General features: G+C 40.6%; 1 long non-coding RNA gene across 1 annotated transcript in view; it reads left to right on the top strand.

The window, feature by feature from the left end:
* LOC132539891 (uncharacterized) overlaps positions 1 to 13,079 on the top strand; it is a 144,517-nt gene that overhangs the window by 110,956 nt on the left and 20,482 nt on the right. The window lies entirely within an intron of this gene.

Raw genomic sequence — 13,079 nt, forward strand, 5'->3', positions numbered from 1 at the left:
GAACCTCCTCCTACCACTCCCCTTCTTTAGAGTCCTTTACTGTCCTACAATAGTTCAAGCTTCGCCTTGTGTTTTTCCTTTTTTTTTTTTTTTTGCTACTTAAGTTCCATCTATGAATAAGATCATCCAGTACTCATCCTTCTCTTTCTGGTTTATCTCAGTGGTTTATCTACATGATTTCTTCAAGCTCCATCCAAAGGAGATGGCAAAGGAGAAGATTTTGTTATTTCCATGGCAAAGGAGAAGATTTTGTTATTTCTTACAGCTGAGTAGTAATTCATTGCGTATCACAACTTTCTTAATTACTCATCTGTCATTGGACATTTGCTTTCTTTCCAAATTTGAGCTTTTACAAATAGTGCTCCTATAAACATAGGTATACTTAGATCTCTTTGGATAGGTGTTTTTGTATTTTTAGGGTAAATTCCTAGGAGAGAAATGAGCATAATCATTAGTAGTAAAATTTGATAGGAAACAAGACTAAGTCTTTGTGATTTTTCTACTATCCTCTCCAACAACCCCTGTTCCAAATAATATTTATAGAATGATTCTTAAAGAGTTAGTCATCTAGTATATGTATAAATAATATGCATTGTGTACTTGCTTATATGTACACACGTAATATGGCACGTGCATCACTAAAACTCCAATATAAATTTTCACTCATTTGTTATAATAAAAGTCAAGATACTAATGAATAAAGAAACTCAGTGGGGTGGATAAACACTGCCCAACTAGTATTATTTCCCTTTGATGGTTTCTTCGTTTACAAGATGAAATGGGAAAAATGGGGCATTTTTTAAATATTTTTATATTTATTTACTTATTCCCTTTTGTTGCCCTTGTTTTATTGTTGTAGTTATTATTGTTGTTGTTGTTGTTGGATAGGACAGAGAGAAATGGAGAGAGGAGGGGAAGACAGAGAGGGGGAGAGAAAGACAGACACCTGCAGATCTGCTTCACCACTTGTGAAGCAACTCCCCTGCAGGTGGGGAGCCGGGGGGCTGGAACCGGGATCCTTGAGCTGGTCCTTGAGCTTCGCGCTACAGGCGCTTAACCCACTGCGCTACCACCCGACTCCCAAAATGGGACATTTTTAAAGCTACAGGAATTAGTTCCTCCATTTCAGACCTTTATTTCTGTCATTTCCTCTTTCATCGTTTAAGCTTAAGAAATCTTAAGGTTTCATTTTAAAGTTCATGCAAGGAGGACAAACTTGCTTTCTTGGTCTTGTATTCTTCTAATCCTTCAAAGTAAAAATATAAATAACTGATTTTTTTTTTTATTCTTAAAAGGCAAAGAAATTAGTTATCACCTCCATCTCTCTCCTGACACCCCTAGTCTAAGTACTTGGAATACCAACAAGTCAGTCAGTGATGTCAACACTTCAATATTTCCTCACTCCTCTCATCCAAGTGCCAGAAAAGTTTGTTTCCATTAAGAAAATTTTCCATTACTAATCATGTTTTCAGAGAAATTAATCACTTTGGAGTCCTCATATTACTTTTTTCTTCAGACTTTCTTTTATTTATTTATTTTTTCCTTTTTGTTGCCCTTGTTGTTTATCGTCATCGTTGTTATTATTGTTGTTGTTATTGTTGTAATTATTGTTGGACAGGACAGAGAGAAATGGTGAGAGGAGGGGAAGACAGAGAGGGGGAGAGAAAAATAGATACCTGCAGACCTGCTTAGCCACCTGTGAAGTGAACCCCCTGCAGGTGCGGAGTTGGGGGCTTGAACCTGGATTCTTACATCGATTCTTGTGCTTCACGCCATGTGTGCTTAACCCGCTGCACCACCGCCCAGCTCCCATATGACTTTTTTTAAAAAAAGGTTAGTCATCCAGACTTCACAGAGTAGGAAGGGGCAATAAATTATAAACTGCTGAATAGTTTCTAGACTTAAACCAACAAGACAAAAGTGTAGTCATATTAGGCAAGCTTGAAGATGAGTGCCATCTATGATTAAGTGCTTGGTTTGTCATGCTTTAGTTTTCTTTTTCTCCCATCTGTTTGCCTGTATTGTCTTGGAAAGGATCCAGGGGAAGAAGTGGGAGAGAAAAAACTGGTGAAATAAAGTTCAGTTTTGTTTTAAAGTTTCTCGAAGAACAAGATTTGTCTGTAATTGCTTGAAAAGTTTTGCAGAAATATCTTGTGCATGATAAATGGAGAAGTTCTAGTTATAGAAGTTCTAATTATAGAATTAGGAACTTATCTAGACTGTCCCTGAGTTATGGGCAGAAGAGGAGCTTTGGTAATGATATATATTTATTGTTACCAGAGCACTGCTCAGATTTGGCCTGTAGTGGTGCAGGGGATTGAACCTGGGACTTTGGAGCCTCAGGCAGGAGAGCCTCTTTGCATAACCAGTATGCTATCTACTCCCAGTAATGATATATATATATATGTATATATATACATATACATATATATGTATATGTATCATTGTGTGTCTATAATATGTATGTGTATTTACTTATATGTACACACAGATACATGGCATATACATCGCTAAAACTCCAGTATAAATTTCCACTCACTGATTATAATAAAAGTCAACATACTAAAGAGTAAAGAAACTCAGTATATATATCCATGGGTATAGAAATACGGATCCCTGAGGACTTAGCTCTTCTCATTATGCTAGGAACTTCTCATCAAGATCTCATATATGAGGGTACACATTTCACTAACATGACTTTAAAGCCAACTGTAATTGAGTATTACCAGGTTCTGAACCCTGAATTATAGTTTCTAGGCATTGTCTTATTTAGGACACAGAGACTACTCTTTTTTTTATTTTTATTTTTGTATTTATTTAAGAAAGGACACATTAACAAAACCGTAGGATAGGAGGGGTACAACTCCACACAGTTCCCACCACCCGATCTCCATATCCCATCCCCTCCCCTGATAGCTTTCCCATTCTCTATCCCTCTGGGAGTATGGACCCAAGGTCGTTGTGGGTTGCAGAAGGTAGAAGGTCTGGCTTCAGTAATTGTTTCCCCGCTGAACATGGGCGTTGACTGGTTGATCCATACTCCCAGCCTGCCTGTCTCTTTCCCTAGTAGGATAGGTGTCTGGGGAAGTGGGGCTCTAGGACACATTGGTGGGGTCCTCAGTCCAGGGAAGTCTGGTCGGCATCATGTTAGCATCAGGAACCTGGTGGCTGAAAAGAGAGTTAACATACAAAGCCAAACAAATTGTTGAACAATCATGGACCTAAAGGCTGGAATAGTGCAGATGAAGTGTTGGGGGGTACTCACTACAGACTCTTGTGTGTACTTCTGCTTTCAGGTATATATTTTTCCCTGCTTTATGGACACATGTGAACATATGCTCTATCTCAGGTGACCTGGTCTATATCTAGGTTTGGGGACTTTACTGGGGAGTGGACCACCTGGAATGGAATTAGAGACTACTCTTAACCACAGTTGGTAGAGAAGAACACTAAGATACAGGAAATATTTAACATTTTTCCCAAAGTTACAGACTTGGTCTGTCTACCTCTCCACTTTTTCTAAGTGTTGCTCCATCTCACTCAGTTATCTCACCAGTTTATTTTTAGTGCTTCTCTGTAATTTCTGTAGTCCTCAGAATGCTTACAGAAACCTTCCTGTGCACCATTCATTTAAAAGTCAACAGATTCTTTTCCTGAGAATTACTAGGGCCAAGGCTCACAGTAACCAGAAACGAAAGTATAGAGCCTCTCACTAAAGCAGCACATCCTCATTCATTCATTAATCCATCTATCCAGTAAACTTTTCCTGAGCATTTCTATACCAGCTGCTAGAAATAAAAAGTCAAATAAGATACTGTGTCTAATGATAATGTTATAACAACCATGATGATAATGACATTTAACAATTACTGAGCACTTACTGTGTGCCCTGTATTAAGCACTCTGTGGGATGCATTGGATCAACCTTCTCGTGGTGCATCCCGTGAGTACCCATTCATTGGGGAAACTGACGATCCTTCCTAGCCGACTGAATCCACATGGATCCCAGTCACTTTCAAAGCCAGCAACAAGCCACTCCTGACAGCTTTCAACCTGACGCTGTTGACTGGCTACGGAAGAAGGGCAAACGCTAGAAGAAGAAGCACTCTGTATCTACTAATACAATCAAGTCTTGCCACAAACCTGCCAGGTGAGGACTGCTATACTTTTCATTTTACAGATGAAGAAACTGAGACGTTCAGAGTCTGAGGAACTGAGACTTGAGCAGGTGAGATGACTGAGAGCGCATGCCTTGCATGCATTAGCACCTAGGTTCAGTGCACAGCACCATATATGAGTGAACATTGATTTGTTCCCTCTGTTGCATAAAAATAAAATGGAAAAAATAAATTTGGTCTTGATTAAGTCAAGATTCAAGCACAGTTTGAATAATGCACACCTTTGTGAGAAGTAAATTCAGCACCAAAAAAAGTGTAAGTAATGAAATGGGTGAGAACTGAGGTCAGCTCATGGTCATTTCAGGCCAAGGAGAATCTGAGCAAAGGTCTGATTTAAGACACAGGGATTATTCTTAGCCCTAGTGGGTAAAGAACACTGAGACATAGAAAATTTACTGATTCTGAGACAGTATTAACTCCTGAATGTGTGTTCATGATTCTTGGCAAAGGTAGGTTAGGAGAATTTCCAGAATTTGGTGACCTGGGTATTTGAGAAGGAGAAACAAGGTTGTTACATCTCTTGGCTTCATTTCAGACACATGAGGTTATATCTGTCACAAGTGAACTCTGGTAATATGTCAGGTTGGGTTTGGCTGTTCTAGTAAGAATTCCAGGATGGCCATTGTTACAGAGCTCTAAAGTACTAGCTGTTTGTATAGTGTTCAGTTATTCCTTCCACAAATACTTAGTAAGCTCCTATGGTGTGCCTAGAGACATTTCTAAGTCTTGGGGACACACAATGGACAAAACAGAAAGAAATAGCCTTTCTTGTGGCTTACATTCTTGTTGGTGAGACAGGCAATGAACAAGTATAAGTAAGTTAGATAGTGTAAAGAGCTAGGAGCGAAGATTACCAGTAAGGCAATGAGAGTTTTATATCTGTATAAAGTAGGGTGGCCTGGCAGACCTTACTGAGCAACCAACATCTGGACAAAATTCTGAGGGAAGTGGGGATAGCAAGTGGCAAGTTCTGAGGTAGGAGTAGTTCACTGTGCTCAAGGAGAAGCCAAGAGGCCAGTTTGGAGGGGCCACAAGATGAAGTCAGAGAGAAAGCTGAGAGGGTACTATCGGCAATTGTATAGATGCTAGCTTTTCCTCCAAGTATAATGGAGATCACCATGGAGTAAGTGTATAGAGAAAAATCTGACTATGAATTGTTGATTTTTGCTATCAAGGCTTCACTAGGGCTTTGTGTTAGCATAATTCCATTGCTTCTGGTGGACTTTTTTTTTTTCTAGTGAAGGGCAGAGAAGAAGAGATAGAAGAGGAAGAGAGATATCTACCACAGTACTGTTTAACCACTTGTGAAGCTTCCCCTTTGCATGGTGCTCCTATGTGGTGGCTGTATCCTCATGCATGACAAAGAATATGCCCTGCTGGATGAGCCATCTTCCAGCCCCCAGAACATAGTCTGAAGCCAACAACTTCTCTGGAAATTGTTGGATCAGTTATCAGAGAAGGGGATGTGGCAAGGGCTACTCCATAGTTTTTTTACTCCAACACCTAGAGGAATAGAGATGCTGCTGAGTGTGCTAGAGAGACTATTTGTGGATTCATTGTGGGGAAATACCAGGCATTCTGTTTAATGAAGGTGGTATTCAGGAATGTGGGCTGGTATACTGAAAAGGTGTCTGGGCCGGGGTACAATTTGGGCACCTCAGTATATAGGTGCTATAGACGGTAACAAGAGTGTATGAAATCACCAAGGAAATGAAATAAAGAAGATGATTGAGGTTATTTAATGGAAAGAGGTTGGGAAGAGACAGGAGATAACACAGAGGCAGTGCACCAGATTGTCATGCTTGAGGCCCCAGCGGTCCCAAATTTAATCCTGATACCACCATATGCCAGAACAGGGCTCTGGTTCTCCTTATCTCTCTCCCTCTCCTTCAGCTCTCTCCCTCTCCCTCTGATAAAAATAAATAAGGTCTATATTAAAATATGCATTAGGGGAAGGAGAGATAACTTACCAGGTTATCTATATATGACCTAGGTTCAAACCCTAGCACCACATGGGAAGTACCACAGTGGCACCAAGTAAAGCTCAGGTGCTGTGATGTTTATCTCTTTCTCTAGCTGAATGCAAAACCTAGTCTGGGAGCTGATGTGTCATCACTATCCCCCTCCCATCTCACACACACAGGTTCAGGGAGGAGACAGAAGGAGCAGTCATGGGGGGGGGGGGAGGAGAGAGAGAGAGACCTCAGGCTCTGGAAGTAAGTGGAGCTCTCTGTAAGAAATATCTGTCTGTTTGCTCTTGAAATAGGAATGCCTTAAGTGAAAGTCATGTCTATGCCTTACCACAGTCTAGGAGTCAGGAGTTAGTCAGAGTCAGACTTTTTTTTTTTACTGCTAGGGTTATCATTAGGGCTGCTGCTGGCACTATGAATCTATCAGTCTTGGTGGCCAGTTTCTTCCTCACTCCCTCCTTCCAATATTATTGAATAGAACAGGAATAAATTGAGAGGGGAGGGTAGAATAGCGAGGGAGAGAGCAGACCAGCTTCACAGCTCATGAAGCTTCTCCTGTGTAGTTGGACAGCAAAGGCTTGTGCATGATAATGAGGTGCTTAACAGGATGGATTGCTACCAGATCAGGCAAAAAACAGTTTTAAGAGAGAGAGAGAGATTGATTCTCTTTGCCTGTCATGAGAAGGGGAGAAAAGGCTTTTTATAAGCAATTTTTTTAAAGAGAGTCTAGTGGGAAGGATCAAATTGTGTGAGTTCAGTAATGAATAAAGACTTTATTCTTTATTAGGAGATGAATCCTGTGTGTAGCATATCTAATGTTGACTGAATTCTGCTCCTCTCTCACCCCACCCCAACACTGGTTAACCATACTTCTTCATTTACTGTGTACATGTGGTTTTACAACAGAATGGAATATGTCTAACAAAACAGTGGCATTTTGCATTTCTCCAAAGTCTTTGATTCTAAACATTATTTCCAAACATTTGGCCATATTGTATTGATAGTACTTTCAGAGATGTCTTACTTTCAGTGTCTCAGTGTTATAAGGACATAAATATAGGATGGATATATTTATATATATATCCTATATATCCTATAGGATATATCCTATATCCTATATTTATATCCTTATAACACATATATATATATGCATATATATGTATATGTATATATATATGTATATATATATATATGGAATAGCTTTAAAATAAAAATCAAAGTTTTCTTTGTTGGTTTTCAAACCAACAATTTTACCTTCACTGCTTTCAAAATATATTTTTAGCCCTTAGTGCCCCCCAAGCTTTTCCTGCTGTGTTCATGACTTAAAGTGGCTCATTCTTTAAACTGTTTCAACACTCTTTCATGCATCCTGTCCGTGTTGTCTGGTTTGGAGTGGATCCAGAAGGAGCCAGGCCTGACTTGAGACAAAAGGAAACCAGAGCCTGAGTTCTGGGGAGACTTTGACAGGAGACATGAAACCACCTGAAGCTTTAATCTGACAGAGTCCTACAAGTTCAGGCAGAGGGTAAGCCCGTTAAGAATGCAGATCCTGGCGTCATTCGTAAGGTTATGTGTTCCATGGGCTTGGTTGAGCCTATGAGTGGAAAGGGAGCTGAAACAGCCTGCTCTGTTCACCCCACTCAGTATTCATTTACTGAATTACTTTGAATCTTGTTCACTTGGTTTAACCCACAGTGTCTTTACTGTATTGAAGGAGCTAGACATAGCCTAAGAATGACAGGACTGGAGACGGATGACTAGGAGGGCAGGATGGAAGAGGATCGTACAAGCTGGTACATCATACTGGATTGGATTCAAATTCTTACTGTTGCCAATGCTATTTTGAGGTGTGGCTTATCCTCCTCAAACCTTAGCAGTCTCTTCCAAAGGGGCCATTCAGCTCTGATTCTTGAAGAATTATTGTGAAGATCATAAATGATCAGTGGGAAAGCCTGATACATTGATTCTCACATAGCAAGAACCCCAAAGAGATTTCCAACAGTTGTTATTTTACTGCTATAGCAGGGTATGGGTGAAAGAATTACAGCAACTCGCTGTGCTCCCCATAAGTTTTGGTCTGTCCCACTTCATTATAAACTGAAGATGAGAAAAGACTATCTCAGCAGACATTATTCAAATACCTGAATTTATTATCAGCCAATTGACTCGAAGTTTTAGTAATCCAAGAACCTTTTGACATAAGACCATGCTTGCTAAAATCTGGGAGCCTTTTTATTGCTCTGCTAAAGGGGTAGCAACTGTTCTAAACCCATCATATTTTTGTCTTGGTCAGGAGTGATAGCCCGTCACTGCCCATTTTCCATACTACTTGTCAGAGGATGTCTTCAGAGTGATGGATCAAGACCAATACCAACAAACAGGAGTTTACTTGTGAGAGGTTATTTTCTGACTATAATCCTGTGGAGCAGGAAATCAAAGAGGCTTTTTATGCTTTCTCATTATTGTTATTGTTATCATTTCTGGAGCCTCCCTGTTCCAGGGAAACTGTTTCAGATAGAAAATCAGAGCCAAAGAGGTAGAGGAAGAGAAGGGAAGATGCCAGAGCACTGAAGCTTCAGAAGAGACTGAATTTGAACCTGCATCACACACATGGCAAAACAGGTACCCTCCTCCCCGTGAATGGTGTTGCTAGCCTAAAGAAACATTTCTGATGACTTGTGTGTTGAAACCAATTTTTCTAAAAATTAAGAAATAAATGTTTTTTAAATAGAGACAGAGGCAGAGGAGTAGAGAGAGGGGAAGAGACCTTGACATTAAATACAATACAGTGGGGGCCAGGCTCAAACCTGGTCACACACATGGCAAAGCAGCACACTATCCAAGTGAGCTATTTCTCGAGCTTTGTTGACACCTTTTAAAGGAAATGTAATTTGATTCAAAGACAGCCCCCAAAAGTGAATAACCAAGAACACTCTCTAAGCCTAACAGACAACTAATAACAAAAGTGGGCCCTCTGCCAGTAACACATTTAGAAAGAATGTCAAAAGTCTTTTCACTCACTCTTCAATGATTGTGAGTAGGGCTGCCTAGGGCTTTGGCCAGTCCAACTGGCTGAAATAACAGTTTGAGCCTATGTTCAATGGCTCCCATGACCTGGAACTTTCCAGGAAGTGGGAACTCATTCTCCACTACAGCCCATGCAGTTGCTGTCTCCCCTCCCTCATGCACCTAAAAGCCCCAGGCAGTCTGGATGCTCAGGAGGCAGGAAGTAAGCTGCTTCCTGGGCTTCTTCCAACCGCAACCCCATTTCAGAGTTAGCAGTGAGAAATGGGAAGTGTGTTTTCGCCCTCTTCCGAAAGGCAAAGCCAATGATTTTACTGTTCACTTGAGATTCCCCATAGACTAAGAAGTCTTAGCACTGCTGATGTCCCCTGGATGCAGGGTACGGAAAGCTGGTCTGTAATGATAGACACTCACTATCTGACAGAGGAAACCAGTGAGCAGTGAGAGCCAAGGAGCTTGGTTTCCGATTCCTAATTTGGCTTGATCTGTAGCAATCTCTGCTGTCTGTTTATGGGGGGTGGGGGTGGTTGGGGGAGCTGCCCAGACTGGTAATGCATGTTGGGGAAAGCTGCTTTCAAGTCTATTTGCTAATGACTAAGCCCTTTTCTGGTGCTTTACACATGATTATTTCCCAGTACTTGAGCTCTTCCCTGTACCTGCACAGTGCTTTTCTGTCAAAGATCCAGGAAAGGAAAAAACTAGAAGCCAGACCAAAGATGTATTCTTCCATATTCTTGATTCACTGTCATGTCATCAAGCATCTATTAGAACATGATCATTTTATTAGAGAGACTTAGAAAGGCAGCAACCCCAAGAATGAACATAAATTCTAGGCAAATGGATCCCCCATGATAATGCCAGCTTCTGAAACCATACTGAGAGTAGTGACCTGGAAAGTGACTGTAGTCAGGTTTGCATCAGTTACTCTAGAATGAGAATAGATAAAATCTTTCCAGTGAATAATACTGGAAAATAATATCCATAAAAAGAGCAAGCATGCTAGGGTCACAGATAAGATAAAGAGTGGATAGTGGTATCTTGAAAGCTCTAAGTTTTTTTTTCTTTATTTTTTTCTTAGCACTATGGATGCATCATGTGTTATTTATAATAACCCTCTGCTCTGTACAAAGAACCATGTGCAACATTTTTCCATGTGTTAGCTCATTTACTTCCAATGGCAATTGTCCATGAAATGCATGATTTCCCTCATCTGTTGGGAAGCAGAAGCCTTCAAGAAGGTTAGTAACTACCCCAGACCAGATAGTAGGAAGTAGAGCTGTACTTTGAACCTAGGTAATCCTGACTGTAAAGCCTGGACTCTTAGCCATATTAGCATCCTCACAACAGCAGAGCAATTAAAGGACATCTGCTGACCATCTCCAGCCATCTTCACAGTTCTTTTAGATGACATATTCCACTCAGTTGCTGACTCCTTCTCTTACAGTGCATTTTTATACATATATATTTTTCCCTTTTGGTGCCCTTATTTTTTATTACTACTGTAGTTATAATTGTTGTAATTGATGGGGTTGAGAAAGAGGGATCTTCATTTTAAAATCGGCTTTTAGGGTAATTTTTGCAGCATCCAGCCCAGGACTTTCCACAGAGGGACATTTCCAAAATGAGAGAGAGAGAGAGAGAGAGAGAGAGAGAGAGAGAGAGAGAGAGAGAATGAAACCCCATTAGGGATGCCATCCTGGAGGCCAGACACTACCCAGCTCCTTTTTTTTCTTTTTCCCTGTCTGTCAGATATCTAGGTATCTTGTAGATCTACTTAGCCTGATATCTGAATCATTTGGACATATGTGTTTTAGCCATACAATCAACACATAAATTTAAAATTCTAAATGGATTGATCTTGTTCATAATTTTATTGATTGAGTTGTTCTTATTCTCCTATTCATCTGTCAAATGTGCTGCTATCAGCTGGTCTAATTCAGCCATGGCAGCTGCATGGACTGCTGGGTGATTAGCCTCCTCAAGTGGGATGTTGGCTGCAAATAGCCTTTCACCAGGACCTGGTTCACTGCACGCTATTTGCTGTTGTGTTGATGGTGTGCTTCTTTCTCACAGGTGCTCTTCAAATTCTTCTTGGCACATCACTTTGGACATTTGCCAGGGTAGCAGACAGTATGCAGAAAAACTCTGCTCAACTGTCTTATCTCACAATTGTAACTAGGTTTAATTTTTTGCTATTTTTTTCTTCTCAGGAAATCATTTTCTGAAATTGATTTAATTATGATTGACAAGACTGTAGGATAAGAGGGGTGAGGGGTACAATTCTCAACACCAGAGTTTCATATTTAATTGGAAGCTTTCCTTTTTTTTTTGCCTCCTGGGTTACAATTGGGACTCAGTGTCTGCACTACTAATCCACTGCTCCTGGAGGCTTTTTTTTTTTTTTTTTTTTGCCCCTTTGTTGCCCTTGTTGTTTATCATTGTGGTTATTATTATTATTGTTGTTGTTGGATAGGACAGAGAGAAATTGATAAGAGGAGGGGAAGACAGGGAGGGGGAGAGAAAGATAGACACCTGCAGCCCTCCCCTGCAGGTGGAGAGCCAGGGGGATCGAACCAGGATCCTTACACTGGTCCTTGTGCCTTGCACCATGTGTGCTTAACCCACTGCACCACCACCCAGTCCCAGCTCCCTATTTTTTTTACCTTTATTTGTAAAATGGAAACACTGACAGGACCATAGGATAAGAAGTCTATAATTCCACACAATTCCCACAACCAGAGCTCCATATCCCATCTCCTCCCCTGATAGCTTTCCAATCCTTTTTTAAATTTTCTTTTAATTTTTATTTATAAAAAGGAAACACTGACGAAAAAACATAGGATAAAAGGGGTAGAACTCCACACAATTCCCACCACCAGAACTCTGTATCCCTGGATAGCTTTCCTATTCTTTATCCCTCTGGGATTATGGACCCAGGGTCATTATGGGGTGCAGAAGGTGGAAGGTCTGGTTTCTTTAATTGCTTCTCTGCTGAATATGGGCATTGGCTGATCGAACCATACTCCCAGCCTGTCTCTCTTTCCCTAGTAGGGCACGATCTGGGGGAGGTGGGATTCCAGGACACATTGGTGAGGTCATCTGTCCAAGGAAGTCAGGTTGGCATCATAGTAGCATCTGGAACTTGGTAGCTGAAAAGCATTAAGATATAAAGCAGAACAAACTGTTTAATATTCAGGAACCTAAATGTAAGAATAGAGTAGATGAGATTTTGGGGTCTCCATTGTGGAAAAAGCTAAGAAGTCTATTTTAGTATATTCCAAGGAACCCATGACTTTATTAATTTTTGCCTGAGCAAAAATAAATATGCAGCTGGGTTAAAGGTAATTTCTGAGGAGTTGGTGTCAAAGTTGGAAATGGAACTAAAAAGCTGAGTCAGGAAAGAGTAGCTCCCAAAGTGACTAGGTTTAATTTATGGAAAACTGTATGCAGAGATTTGTATGTATCTTCTGCCACCTAGTGACCAAAAAATGCCATGACTTTCTTCATTTCCTTATTCTTTCCTTCCTTCCTTCCTTCCTTCCTTCCTTCCTTCCTTCCTTCCTTCCTTCCTTCCTTCCTCCCTTCTTTCCTTCCTTCCTTCCTTCCTTTCTTTCTTTCTTTCTATCCATGTTTTTATTTATAAAATGGAAACACTGACAAGACCATATGATAAGAGGGATACAATTCCACACAATTCCCACCACTGGAACTCCATATCCCATTCTTTCCCAATAGCTTTCCTATTCTTTAACCCCATGGGAGTATGGACCCAGGGACATTATGTGGTGCAGAAGGTGGAAGGTCTGACTTCTGTAATTTCTTCTCTGCTGAACAGGAGCATTGACGGGTCGATTCATACTCCCAGCCTATCACTCTCTTTCCCTAGTGGGACACGGATCTGGACAGG

The sequence above is a fragment of the Erinaceus europaeus genome, chromosome 8 (genome assembly GCF_950295315.1).
Source record: "Erinaceus europaeus chromosome 8, mEriEur2.1, whole genome shotgun sequence".
In the NCBI taxonomy this organism is placed as follows: Eukaryota; Metazoa; Chordata; class Mammalia; order Eulipotyphla; family Erinaceidae; genus Erinaceus; species Erinaceus europaeus.